This window comes from Nerophis ophidion, linkage group LG12 (genome assembly GCF_033978795.1).
Source record: "Nerophis ophidion isolate RoL-2023_Sa linkage group LG12, RoL_Noph_v1.0, whole genome shotgun sequence".
In the NCBI taxonomy this organism is placed as follows: Eukaryota; Metazoa; Chordata; class Actinopteri; order Syngnathiformes; family Syngnathidae; genus Nerophis; species Nerophis ophidion.
In genome coordinates, this window is record NC_084622.1 from 35,895,540 (window position 1) to 35,910,246 (window position 14,707).

A 14,707-nucleotide genomic window follows, 5' to 3' on the forward strand; every position below is an offset into this window, starting at 1 on the left:
GTTTCTTCTTCAATTTCGTTTTTTCTATCTGCCTCCACACTCCAACCATCCGTTTCAATACATGCGTAATCTGTTGAATCGCTTAAGCCGCTGAAATCCGAGTCTGAATCCGAGCTAATGTCGCTATATCTTTCCGTTCTATCTGCCATGTTTGTTTGTATTGGCTTCACGCAGTGACGTCACAGGAAAATGGACGGGCGGATATAAATCAGGCACTTTGAAGCCGTTTTTCGGGATATTGCGTGATGGGTAAAATTTTGAAAAAAACTTCGAAAAATAAAATAAGCCACTGGGTGAGTACCGAAACAGAGGAGTCCCATGCATTAATATATATATATATATATATATATATATATATATATATATATATATATATATATATATATATATATATATACATATATATATATACAAAAATACCTAAATTAATCACTCCATCATTCAGTTTTTTCTCTCTCATTTTTCTCTCCTCCCCCCTCCATTTTCACACCTCCCTTTCCTCCCAGGGGCCCGGACCCCTCACTTTCACCTCTCACTTCACCCACAGTTCCGGCCCTCCGACCACCTGCTCGGATGCATTCTCCGCTGGTGAATTAAGAGCAGCAGGAGGGATAATGGCCATTGAGCGGAAGTGAGCCGAGATTGATGCATCTACTTCCTGCACAGCGTGGCGGTCACCTCATCACCTGTGTCATTAGTCTAACATCACCTCCCCTGCACCGTGGCCTCCCTGCCGACCCCCCCTACTTACCTTCCTCCTTATCTTCGTCTTTTTCTTTCTCTTCATCCCAGCTTTCCATCGCTGGCGGGTTTTTTTCTCTCGACCTTCAAGTTCTCTCTAAATACCAGGCCGGGCTGCGGAGAGAAAGATGACACACCGTGAAGGGTCGCTGTAGGCTGATCATTAGCAGCGCCCTGTGGTTGACTTCAATTAGCCTGCAGAGACGCTGCGCCGTGCTGAGAACATGAAGTCAGGAGGGCTGTGCACCTCTCACATATACACTTACATTTGACACGCAGCAAGACTTGCTGCAAGCGCCATATGGAGGGAATTTTCCAATCATACATGACTAGTGGCTTCATTTCTTCACATTCTACCTGGAATTTGCATGCCGACAGTCAATAAATCAATTCATGAAAGAATAAATTCAAATTAATTCTGCCGTCGTTAATAAACTGCCACGTCCGTGTGTGTTTGTTTTCTGCGTCATAAGCTTTCAAACAGGGTACAAGAGGGTTCACTCTCGCTCTCAGCTCCTCAGCGCGTTCATTCAATAGCAGCATCTAATGCAGTGCTTTTCAACCACTATGCCGCGGCACACTAGTGTGCCGTGAGATACAGTCTGGTGTGCCATGGGAGATTATGTAGTTTCACCTACTTGGGTTAAAAATATTTTTTTTCAAACCAGTAATTATAGAAGGGGTCACCAACGCGGTGCCCGCGGGCATCAGGTAGCCCGTAAGGACCAGTTGAGTAGCCCGCTGGCCGGTTCTAAAAATAGCTCAAATAGCAGCACTTACCAGTGAGCTGCCTCTATTTTTTACATGTTATTTATTTATTAGCAAGCTGGTCTCGTTGCAGCCATGAAATTCTAAATTAATTATTATTTGAAAAAAAAAAAAAAGTTTATGAGTTTGAACATCAAATATGTTGTCTTTGTAGTGCATTCAATTGAATATGGGTTGAAAAGGATTTGCAAATCATTGTATTCCGTTTATATTTACATCTAACACAATTTCCCAACTCATATGGAAACGGGGTTGGTAGAAACCAAAGTTTTTTGTGTTTGAAAGGAATACTTGCATTATTATTATTATTACTATATTTTATGGTGACGTTAGGGCTTAAGTTGGTCTCTGACAAAAATATTGTTTATCTGCAATTATTTGTGGGAGAATATATCGTCCAGGAAATGTAATAATGCCCCAGACATGCTACTGACACAAATGTTCAATGAGTCTTTGTGAAGACCATTTTCAAAAGAAGTTTTGCTTTGTGTTTGGCTTCAACAGCTGTCAACAGACAGTTTTGAAGCAATTTCATACATCTAAAGTGTTGTGTTTATACACACATTTTGTGAAGTGTATAATTTTTTTCACAATATATTGTTTTTGTATAACTGTAAATATTTGGTATGTGGGTTTATTTGATGGGTTTATTTGGTGTGGGACATTAATGATAGGTGTGAAAATACACAAAAATCCGACTAATTTAGTGCATGGAAACCTACTCACTACTGACAGAGGAGCTGTACAGCTTATTTGCCCGATTTGAATGCACCTCCCACCTGCAGCCACTGTCCCTCCACAACACCACCACCCCCACTCCTCGCACCCTTCAAGAACATGACGCGTGGAGAACTCTGACGGCAGTGAACCCCAGAAAAGTGACTGGACCTGACGGCATCCCGGGGGCTGTGCTCAAAGCGTGTGCTGGTCAGCCGGAAGGTATACTCACCAAACTGTTTAACCTTTCCCTGTCCCACGCTACTGTCATACAGTGCCTCAAATCTGCCACAATCATTCCCATTACCAACAACACCTCCATGGACTGCCTCAATGATTCCAGACCCATAACCCTTACGTCTGTAGTCATAAAATGTGTTGAGCGTCTCGTCGCAAGCCACATCAAAGAATTTTTTCCAAACACGTTTGACCACTGCCCGTTCTCTTACAGAGCAAACAGATCGATGGAGTGTGCAATCGCTCTGACAATTCACACAGCGCTGAGTCACCAGGAGAACAGTGTGAGCTGCGTGAGGCTGCTCTTTGTGGCCTACAGCTCAGCCTTTATAATACCATCATCCCAAACATTCTTGTTTCAAAACTCTCTGGTCTACAGATCCCCACCTCCACCTGCCACCACCAGGACTACCTTACAAACCGCCCTCAGCATGGTAAACTTGGACTCCACTTCTTCTCAACCCTCCTCCGCAGCCCTAGCTCTCCCAAGGGCTGTGTCCTAAGTCTTCTTCTGAACACCCCGTACATCAATCAATCAATCAATGTTTACTTATATAGCCCTAAATCACTAGTGTCTCAAAGGGCTGCACAAACCACTACGACATCCTCGGTAGGCCCACATAAGGGCAAGGAAAACTCACACCCAGTGGGACGTCGGTGACAATGATGACTATGAGAACCTTGGAGAGGAGGAAAGCAATGGATGTCGAGCGGGTCTAACATGATACTGTGAAAGTTCAATCTATAATGGATCCAACACAGTCGCGAGAGTCCAGTCCAAAGCGGATCCAACACAGCAGCGAGAGTCCCGTTCACAGCGGAGCCAGCAGGAAACCATCCCAAGCGGAGGCGGATCAGCAGCGCAGAGATGTCCCCAGCCGATACACAGGCAAGCAGTACATGGCCACCGGATCGGACCGGACCCCTTCCACAGGGGAGAGTGGGACATAGAAGAAAAAGAAAAGAAACGGCAGATCAACTGGTCTAAAAACATCTCAGACTGCACCGCGTCCCACCCAACCAACACGATATTTGAGTTTGTGGACGACACCATCGTGGTTGGGTTCATCACATACAGAGATGAGGCAGCGGACAGGGTGGAGGTCAGCAACTTGGCTAGGTGGTACACCAGAAAAACCCTACCTCTGAATAACTCATTGTAAACTAAAACAACCACGTTCACGACCCCATCCTCATAAATGGTGAATGTGTGGAAAATATCTCCTAAAATTTGGTTTCTGATTATTACCATCTCTGCAGACCTTTCCTAGTCTTTTAACATTTAACGGGTGAAGAAGGCCCAGAAACTTCTGCACTCCTCCGTATTCTGAGGAAAAACAATCTGGTCCATAAACTGCTGCTGCCTTCTATCACTGCTATGTGGAGAATGCATTCACATTCTCCGTTTCCTCCACAGTGGAGGACAGAAAGGCTGTGCAGAGGGTCATTAAACAGCTCATAATGCCAATGATCGGCTGCCCCCTGGCCCTCCCGGAGGACGTCTTCAGATTCCGCTGCCTTAAAAAAAATGAAGACCTTTACTGGTTATCCCTCTTAGGCAGCCCACCACCCGTTTGACCTGTTGCTCTCAGGACACCACTTTAGGTCAATCAGATCCCACACCACCAGATTTACAAACTGCTACTTCCCATGGGCAAAGAAAACTTCAAACAAAACATGAGCTGCACTCCCTCCCACCTCCTTCCCACTTCTGAACAATCCACTTCACTATGCACCTTAGTTTAATAAATCAACATACCTCACTATACTGTTGTCGTAAAATTTTCCACCACTCTTTTGCAATGTATATATACTTTTACATGCCAGTTCATGACCAACTTTTTTTACTACATTATTTTTTTTTTTTTACTAGCATTTTTTCAAGTGAACCGTAAATGTTTGTATGCGCAGCTTGTGGAATATACCACAATTTTGTTCTGTTCCATTCTATTCTAAATGACTCCAAAAAACGTTCACAACTTATTTCACTGTACAAATTTCCTCAGATATCTGCTAAGATTCTACCATCCAAATAATTGGTCTTTCATGCACTATCAGCGTTGAAAATTTTGCAACTTTCTTGCTAAATCAGACGACTTTCCAAATCCTATTATCCCTGATTTCCACCGGATGCGTAACGGTTACTGAATGGCGCAGCCACGGAACGCCTCCGCCAATCCCTACCGCCATTTGTTGCGCAGACATTTACAAGATCCCGCAAATCACGTGACGAGGGAGTTGCAGTAAATCAGAAGAAGCGATAACAGATAAACTCGGTCCTGTCATTGGAAATACGTAACGGCTGCTGAACGGCAACATTGAGGAATGTCTTGAGCTTTTGCCATCCAACAATACCCACTGGCGGATGTATGTCACAGCACTGGCTTGACTCGTAGAAAAGACGACAGTTTTTCCTTGCAGAACGACAACCTTATTTTTGTATTTGTAGCAGGCAACAACGCAACCTTAACATCATACCCGGTGATGATTGCACACACACACACACACACACACACACACACACACACACACACACACACACACACACACACACACACACACACACACACACAACTCATTTAACTCCCGCTAACCACTGCCCTGCTTTCCCGCCCCCCAGCTTTCCCGGCCCCCTCCAGAATCACCTTGTCCCCAACTTTTTGTGTCAACGAGGTGAAAACACGTCTGAAAATCTTTGACGAGTTGACTTCAGGTCCGTCCCTACCCATTGGGACGTTTAAGGCCTCGAACACATAGTATTAGTTTTAAAGTTAAACCAGATAATATATTTTGTTTTTGTGCATGACTTCCTGTCCTACACCATCTCTGCATGCGTATATGTAGCGCAAGGATGTGGTATGGTGCACCATGGACATGGGATCCACCAGCGATGGAAACTGACTCATTGACTAGAATGGAAACAAAAAGAGTCCGCCGCCAACCTGGGGCCGCTGTTCCGCAGCCATTCCTCATCCATTCCTCATCCATTCCTCATCCAGCGGAAATCCAGGGTGAGTGGCTTTTTTCTGAAAACAAAAAAAAAACTGGCGACAAATCTATTTCGGATGTTTTGGAGCCATAAAACCGTGTATCACTCTGCAGCCTCGCAGAGCAGTCCCAGCTGCAGTCAGAGCAGAGAGGAGACCCACACCCCTCCGCATCCAGACCGAAAAGGAAATGGTAATGTGTAAAGCTGCCCCTATTTCCACATCGATGTACAGAACGATATGTAAAATAAATATCTCTTGTTTTTTCACGGCATCAAACAAAATCACTGCAAGGTCCCAATTCCATCGTTCATGTTAATGAGCCAGTCAATAGACCTGATTGGTTCGTGAATGTCTCAACCCTCCAGTCTTTTGATCAAATGTATTACTCTTTACATATCATAATCCATCCATCCATCCATTTTCTACTGCTTATCCCTTTCAGGGTTGTGGGGGGTGCTGGAACCAATCTCAGCTGCATTTGGGCGGTAGGCGGGGTACACGCTGGACAAGTCGCCACCTCATCGCAGGGCCAACACAGATAGACAGAATGCAGAACAAAATTGACTTTAATTTAAAGAACTAAGACTCAACAGAAGAAAATGTCTTTGCAGTTCTGATCATAATTACCATTTTTTAAAAACTCACTTGTTATCTTTCCCACAGTGTTCACAGCCTCCATTGCAATACATTATTCATCAATCATCTACAGTAGGTCCTTCTTGCAACTTTTTAGGACAGCCAGCAGTTACTCTCCTTACTGGGGAGTAAGAAACAATGTGCAGTATATAGATTACACAGACACCAAGTAATAAGTAGCTGAATAGTCAACGTGTCTAATATTTTTATGTTTGTATTCTTCATATTTGTCTCAATCGTCTGACTTTGCAGCGCAAACGCCAAAGCCGCCCCAGGCTAAAAGGCACAAAGCCTGAAGCAGAATTTTGTTTGGTTTGTATGACATCACTACTTTTTTTTTTAACTGAAGTATTTGGAATAGGAAAAAAAGGTAACTTTATTTTACTAATGAAATGTTGAAGTATTTAGAGCAGGGGTGTCAAATCATGGCATAAAAACTTAAAACTAAAGACCACTTCCGATTATTTTCTTTTTCTTACTTTGGCCAAAAATAGAGCAAGTACTTTCTGAAAATGTACATATTACAAATAATCCTTTTGGCAAGACACTTGACGTAAGTTGAAAACTTTGAGAAAAAAATTGGTGCAGTTTTAAAAACACCATTAAGAACACAATGAACTTAGACTTTGTCTCAGGGTTGTTAACAAGCCATTAAACTTTAAGCACTTCCTGTTTAACATTTCAATGTTGGCAGTTTATTAAAAATGTTTGGAAAAGCAACCGAATGTTTCCACAAACCGCTGCATTGGTGAAATCCGCATAATACCACAAGACATTAATTCATCATCATTCCATCCATCCATCCATCATCTTCCGCTTATCCGAGGTCGGGTCGCGGGGGCAGCAGCCTAAGCAGGGAAGCCCAGACTTCAATCTCTGCAGCCACTTCGTCCAGCTCTTCCCGGGGGATCCCGAGCCATTCAGACAAAGTCTTCCCAACGTGTCCTGGGTCTTCCCCGTGGCCTCCTATCGGTTGGACGTGCCCTAAACACCTCCTTAGGGAGGCGTTCAGGTGGCATTCTGACCAGATGCCCGAGCCACCTCATCTGGCTCCTCTCGATGTGGAGGAGCAGCGGCTTTACTTTGAGTTCCTCCCGGATTGCAGAGCTTCTCAGCCAATCTCTAAGGGAGAGCCCCGCCACACGGCGGAGGAAACTCATTTCGGCCGCTTGTACCCGTGATCTTATCCTTTCGGTCATGACCCAAAGCTCATGACCATAGGTGAGGATGGGAACGTAGATCGACCAGTAAATTGAGAGCTTTGCCTTCCGGCTCAGCTCCTTCTTCACCACAACGGATCGGTACAACGTCCGCATTATCATTCAAATATTACAATTATATTTAAACATGGTGTCAGTTATCAAAACAACAGCATTGCTTTGTGATGTGGCTTAAATAAACAGAGCCTGCCGGGACTTCGAGACCTCGTTTTAAATGTTCCACCTTCTGTAGCCTTTGTTCCGTGTCCATATTCTTGTCTTTATCTTTGTGTTTCTTAGACGTTTCATAGTGCCTTCTTAGATAATATTCTTTCATTACAGCCTCACTTTCTCCACTCAGAAGACACTTAAGTTTGCCTTTTACCGCCATGAACATCTACTCTTGTTGCGTGTTGGACGCATTTTGGATGCGTGAGTTGTCACCTCCAGATGCTACAGGACTTGGAGCAGGCAGGATTGCAGGTAGGAGCTTGTTTTAATTTACAAAATACAAAATAACACTTGACAAGAGGTAAAGAAAAGGCGTGCCTAAGCACGGGAAGCGAAATGCTAACAGTTAGCAAGAGTCGAGTTCAGAGTCCACAGATAGTACTTAGCAAGGTAAATACAAAAGGCAGGAATACCAAATGCAACTGTTGCATAGAGCATCAAAACATCCAGACTGAACTCAGGTAGCAGGCAGGCTTAAATACTAACACAATAATCCAAAACAGGTGTGCGACAGAAAGGCAGTGCAGGTGGAGCAGATGAAGTCGCCATGGTGATAGAAACAAATCAGGAAGTGCACAAACAAACTCAAAAATCTAAAGAACAAACGATCCATGCAGCGGATCGCAACAACTGGCTTGGAACCCCCTGTTCTCACCGTCCACCTTCCATTTAGCCAATATTGGGGAGGGGGGTTGCTGAAAGTTGACATCTGCCCTGAATGCTGATGAATAATGAATCCGAGGTCCACATGCGGCGCAGCAGTGAGTTTGCGGGCTACCGTTGCATTGTGGGGAATGGCGTATTGGTCCGTGCAAAACAGCCTGCGGGCCGGTTCTAATACTATTCAAATATCATCCCGGGGACCATGGATAATTAATTCACAGGCCAGATCTGGCCCGCGGGCCTTGACTTAGACACTTTGGATTCAGAGCGATGGCAATGTTATAACGTACTGGTCAAATGTTAAAGGGGACCTATGATTAATGTTGTCTTTTATTGACTTATAAATGTTACAATGTGGAAATCTTTTATTCACACATTTCGGCGTGAGCTGGCACGCAGTTTTGAGTACTTCTTTTTAATGGGTTTTGCAGTCTGGCTACGTCGTGACGTCACTGCGAGGCGGACTTCCTTATGTGGACATTGAGTCAAGCTCTCAAGCTCCTCTGCCCTTTACTTCAAGACAGTGGTTCTTAACCTGGGTTCGATCGAACCCTAGGGGTTTGGTGAGTCGGGCTCAGGGGTTCGGCAGAGGTCAAGACACACCTGACTCATCGTGTAAATAATAACTTCTCCTTTTTGGCGTATTACGGGTACGGCAACAGCAGAAGTCATGAATTGTGAGTTTATGCACTGTGTTGGTTTTGTTCTTTGAACAAGGTGATGTTCATGCACGGTTCATTTTGTGCACCAGTAAAAATAATGCTAACACTTTAGTATGGGGAACATATTCACCATTAATTAGTTGCTTATTAACGTGCAAATTAGTAACATATTGGCTCTTAACTAGTCATTATTAAGTACTTATTAATGCCTTATTCGGCATGGCCTTTTTATAACCCTAACCCTCTAACCCTGGCCCTAACCCTCAAACCCTAACCCTAACCAAATAACTCTAAATTAAGTCTTTGTTACTTAGAATTAGGGCTGCAACAACTAATTGATTAAATCGATTAAAAGCGATTCTGAAAATAGTTGGCGATTAATTTAGTCATCGATTCGTTGGATCTATGCTATGCGCATGTGCAGAGGCTACTTTTTTTTATTTGTTTAAAATAAAATATATTTAAAAAAAAATAACCCTTTACTTATAAACTGCAACATTTACAAACAGCTGAGAAACAATAATCAAAATAAGTTTGGTGCCAGTATGCTGTTTTCAATAAAATACTGGAAAGGATAGAAATGTAGTTTGTCTATTTTATCCGATTATTAATCGATGTAATAATCGACAGATTAATGGATTATCAAATTAGTTGTTAGTTGCAGCCCTACTTAGAATATGTTCCCCTGGTGTCCAAAAAACTCTAAATTAAGTCTTTGTTACTTAGAATATGTTCCCCATACTAAAGTGTTACCAAAAACATATACCGTATTTTTCGGACTATAAGTCGCTCCGGAGTATAAGTCGTGGCTAAACTATGAAAAAAACCTCAATTTATAGTCCGAAAAATACGGTAACTCTGTCTTAAATTTGAAAAAAACATTTGAATTTTATTTTTCACTAAAGAAGGGTTCGGTGAATGCGTATATGAAACTGGTGGGGTTCGGTACCTCCAACAAGGTTAAGAAGCACTGCTTAAAGCTATGAAGGATGACGAACGAAGGTTGGATAAAGTATTATTTTCATCTAATCTTGGCATGCGCATTAATACACCGACGTGTGACGCGCAGCAACATAAATGTTGCTAAAAGCATTTTTTTAATACACTCTCTGAATCGTGGCCCTGTGATGAGGTGGCACCTTGTCCAGGGTGTACCCCGCCTTCCGCCCGATTGTAGCTGAGATAGGCACCAGCGGCCCCCGTGACCCCCAAAGGGAATAAGTGGTACTAAATGGATGGATGGATGGCACTCTCTGAATCGATCGGAGAGAGTGCAAGTGTACCTAATGAAGTATTTAATGCTTATGAAGGTTATTTTGTTTATTTTGTATAAAAATAGCAGTTACGACTTCAAGATAAATATTTTAACAGTGAACCTTTTCACAGATAAATTATGATATACTTTTGGAGAGGATGGGGCGGGGTTTCATTTACAATGTTGGAACGCCTCCACACTCAAACATCTTGAAGCGAGACAAAAAAAATTACCGTATTTTTCGGACTATAAGTCGCAGTTTTTTTCATAGTTTGGCCTGGGGTGCGACATATACTTCGGAGCAACTTATGTGTGAAATCATTAACACATGATCATAAAACATCAAATAATATTATTTATCTCATTCGCAGAAGAGACGCAGAAAATGTCAGCAATCGTCACACACACGTCGACCAATAAGAATTCGGCGGGGGAGGGTCATGGCAGAAGTGCATTGTGGGTCATGGAATGCTAACTGCTAGGGGTGTGGGAAAAAATCGATTCGAATACGAATCAAATCGAATACGTTGTGTGATTCAGAATTGATTCTCTTTTTTTTTTTAAATCGATTTTTTATTATTATTTTTTTTAAATCAATCCAACAAACCACTACACAGCAATACCATAACAATGCAATCCAATTCCAAAACCAAACCTGACCCAGCAACACTCAGAACTGCAATAAACAGAGCAATAAAGAGGAGACACAAACACGACACAGAACAAACCAAAAGTAGTGAAACCAATGTGAATATTATCAACAACAGTATCAATATTAGTTATAATTTCAGCATTGCAATGATTAAAAATCCCTCATTGACATTATCATTAGACATTTATAACAAATAAAATAAAAAGAACAATAGTGTCACAGTGGCTTACACTTGCATTGCATCCCATGAGCTTGACAACACACTGTGTCCAATGTTTTCACAAAGATAAATTAAGTCATATTTTTGGTTCGTTTAATAGTTTTTTTAAATCTACTACTCTGCTGGCATGTCAGCAGACTGGGGTAGATCCTGCTGAAATCCTATGTATTGAATGAATACAGAATCGTTTTGAATCGGAAAAATATCATTTTTGAATCGAGAATCAAATCGAAAAAAATCAATGTATTATCGAATCGTGACCCCAAGAATCGATATTGAATCGAATCGTGGGACACCCAAAGATTCGCAGCCCTACTAACTGCTATATGCTATATGCTACTGCCGTAGCTATTAAAATGGATCATTTCATCGTTGGCGGTAACTTATAAAAACTGAGAAGGGCTGAACAAAAATGGCACCGAAAAGGAAATCATGTACTGCAGATTACAAGCTGGACGTAGTGAAATATGCAGCAGAAAACGACAAGAGGAAGCGGCGCATACCTTTGGAGTTGGCAGAGTTGTTTAGAAGCGACATCGAGGAAGAAGATTTCATCGGATTTATGGATTGGGAGTGACAGATTTTTCGGTAAACGTATAGCATGTTCTTTATGTTATAGTTATTTGAATGACTCTTACCATATGTTACGTTAACATACCAGGCACCTTCTCAGTTGGTTATTTATGCATCATATAACGTACACTTATTCAGCCTGTTGTTCACTATTCTTTATTTATTTTAAATTGCCTTTCAAATATCTATTATTGGTGTTGGATTTTATTAAGTAAATTTCCACCAAAAATGCGGCATATACTCCTGTGCGACTTATATATGTTTTTTTCCTTCTTTATTATGCATTTTCGGTCGGTGCGACGTATACTCCGGAGTGATTTATAATCTGAAAAATAAGGTAGGTACAAAAGCATATCCAATACATAATATTTCGACCAGTGATTCTCAAACAGTGTTACACCATCCAGTGATACGCCTAAGAATCACTGAATTAAATATTCTAACACAGTGTTGCTGTTCAAACTGTGTCTAATGTTACAATGGCCAAAAATGTTAAATATGCTTGTTAAATAAAACCTCTGCCCTGTTTTTAATGAACATTTAAGCCAACTATGCTACTGTATTTTAATGTTGGTCATTATGTTGGTACTTGGAGAGCCGAAAAGTTTTCGGAGGTGGTACTTGGTGAAAAAAAGAAAATACAACCACTCCTCTAAACAAGGAAATGTTTTAAATGTAAAAGAAACTCAGCATACGTGAACCATTGCAGCTCAAAAATAGTATTTGTGCAGAAATATGTTGCTATAAAGTGGAAATTAAGCTTGACTGCGCACAGTTAAAAACAAAATAGTGCCTGTTGAGAGAGCAGGGGAGAAATGGAAAACAGACAATTTAGAAAATAGAGAAAATGAGTATATGTATATGTAGATGTATGTATATGCAGCAACAACAACTTACACCAGGGTTCCCCAACCTTTTTTCCATCAGGGACCGGTTTAATGTATGCATTATTTTCAAGGACAGGCTTTCTACGTGTGGCAGATAAAAACAGCAAAAATATGAGCATGAAAAAGTAGCTTTTGGCTATAATCTGGCACATTAATATTTTACATGTCCATTAATGCGCATGGTTCCATGTACTATAACAAAGGAGTTGTTATATACATCTGTTAACACGCTTATTAAAGTTAAAGTACCACTGATAGTCACACACACACTAGGCGTGGTGAAATTACTCTCTGCATCCCCTTGTTCCACCCCCTGCGAGGTGAGGAGAGCAGTGAGCAGCAGCGGTGGCCGCGCTCGGGAATCATTTTGGTAATTGAACCCCCAATTTCAACCCTTGATGCTGAGTGCCAAGCAGGGAGGTAATGGACCCTATTTGCATAGTCTTTGGTATAACTTTTTGGTGTGTTTAGTGGCACAGGCCAAAGTTAAATTTATTACAAACCCCGTTTCCATATGAGTTGGGAAATTGTGTTAGATGTAAATATAAACGGAATACAATGATTTGCAAATCATTTTCAACCCAGAGTTGAATATGCTACAAAGACAACATATTTGATGTTCAAACTGATAAACATTTTTTTGTTGTTGCAAATAATCATTACCTTTAGAATCTGATGCCAGCCACACGTGATAAAGAAGTTTGGAAAGGTGGCAATAAATACTGATAAAGTTGAGAAATGCTCATCAAACACTTATTTGGAACATCCCACAGGTGTGCAGGCTAATTGGGAACAGGTGGGTGCCATGATTGGGTATAAAAGCAGCTTCCATGAAATGCTAAGTAATTCACAAACAAGGATGGGGCGAGGGTCACCAATTTGTAAGCAAATTGTCAAACAGTTTTAGAACAATATTTCTCTACGAGCTATTGCAAGGAATTTAGGGTTTTTACCATCTACGGTCCGTAAAATCATCAAAGGGTTCAGAGAATCTGGAGAAATCATTGCACGTGAGCGATGATATTACGGACCTTTGATCCCTCAGGCGGTACTGCATCAAAATCCGACATCAGTGTGTAAAGGATATCATCACATTGGCTCAGGAACACTTAATAAAACCACTGTCAGTAACTACAGTTGGTTGCTACATCTGTAAGTGCAAGTTAAACCTCTACTATGCAAAGCAAGACCCATTTATCAACATCACCAAGGAACCCCGCTGGCTTCGCTGGGCCCGAGCTCATCTAAGATGGACTGATGCAAAGTGGAAAAGTGTTCTGTGGTCTGACGTGTCCACATTTCAAATTATATCTGGAAACTGTGGACGTGGTGCCCTCCGGAACAAAGAGGAAAATAACCATAGGCGCTGAGTTCAAAAGCCAGCATCTGTGATGTTATGGGGGTGCATTAGTGCCCAAGGCATGGGTAACTTACACATCTGTGAAGGCACCATTAATGCTGAATGGTCCATACAGGTTTTGGAGCAACATATGTTGTCATCCAAGCAATGTTACCATGGACACCCCTGCTTATTTCAGCAAGACAATGCCAAGCCACATGTTACAACAGCGTTGCTTCGTAGTAAAAGAGTGCAGGTACTTTCCTGGCCCGCCTACAGTCCAGACCTGTCTCCCATCGAAAATGTGTGGCGCATTATGAAGAGTAAAATATGACAGTGGAGCTGAATCTCTACATAAAACAAGAATGGGAAAGAATTCCACTTTCAAAGCTTCAACAATTAGTTTCCTCAGTTCCCAAACGTTTATTGAGTGTTGTTAAAAGAAAAGGTGATGTAACACAGTGGTGAACATGCCCTTTCCCAACTACTTTGGCACATGTTGCAGCCAATTCTAAAGTTAATTATTATTTCCAAAGGAAAAAAAAGTTAATGAGTTTGAACATCAAATATCTTGTCTTTATAGTGCATTGAAATGAATATGGGTTGAGAAGGATTTGCAAATCATTGTATTCCATTTTTGTATCCATCTAACACAATTTTCCAACTCATATGGAAACGGGGTTTGTATATTTTCCGTGCGGCCCGGTGGAAAATGCATCATGGACCGCACCGGTGGTAGGGGACCACTGACTTACTATCAACAACAGTGACAGCACGGCAAGGCTTATTGTGCATAACGTGTGTGTGTGTGTGTGTGTGTGTGTGTGTGTGTGTGTGTGTGTATGTCAAGAGCAGGACAATTATGTAGATCTCTTCTTGTATGGCTACACTCTCCTCTCTCCCGACCCCCTATGGCGGCCTGATGGGACACAGCCTT

General features: G+C 41.8%; 1 long non-coding RNA gene across 1 annotated transcript in view; it reads right to left on the reverse strand.

Annotated features, from left to right (window-relative positions):
* Nucleotides 1-437: 437 nt before the first annotated feature.
* Nucleotides 438-14,707, reverse strand: part of LOC133563817 (uncharacterized) — a 49,088-nt gene continuing 34,818 nt past the window's right edge. The window contains exon 4 of the long non-coding RNA XR_009809124.1: nt 438-855. This is a non-coding gene — a long non-coding RNA (uncharacterized LOC133563817). The remainder of the gene's footprint in view (nt 856-14,707) is intronic.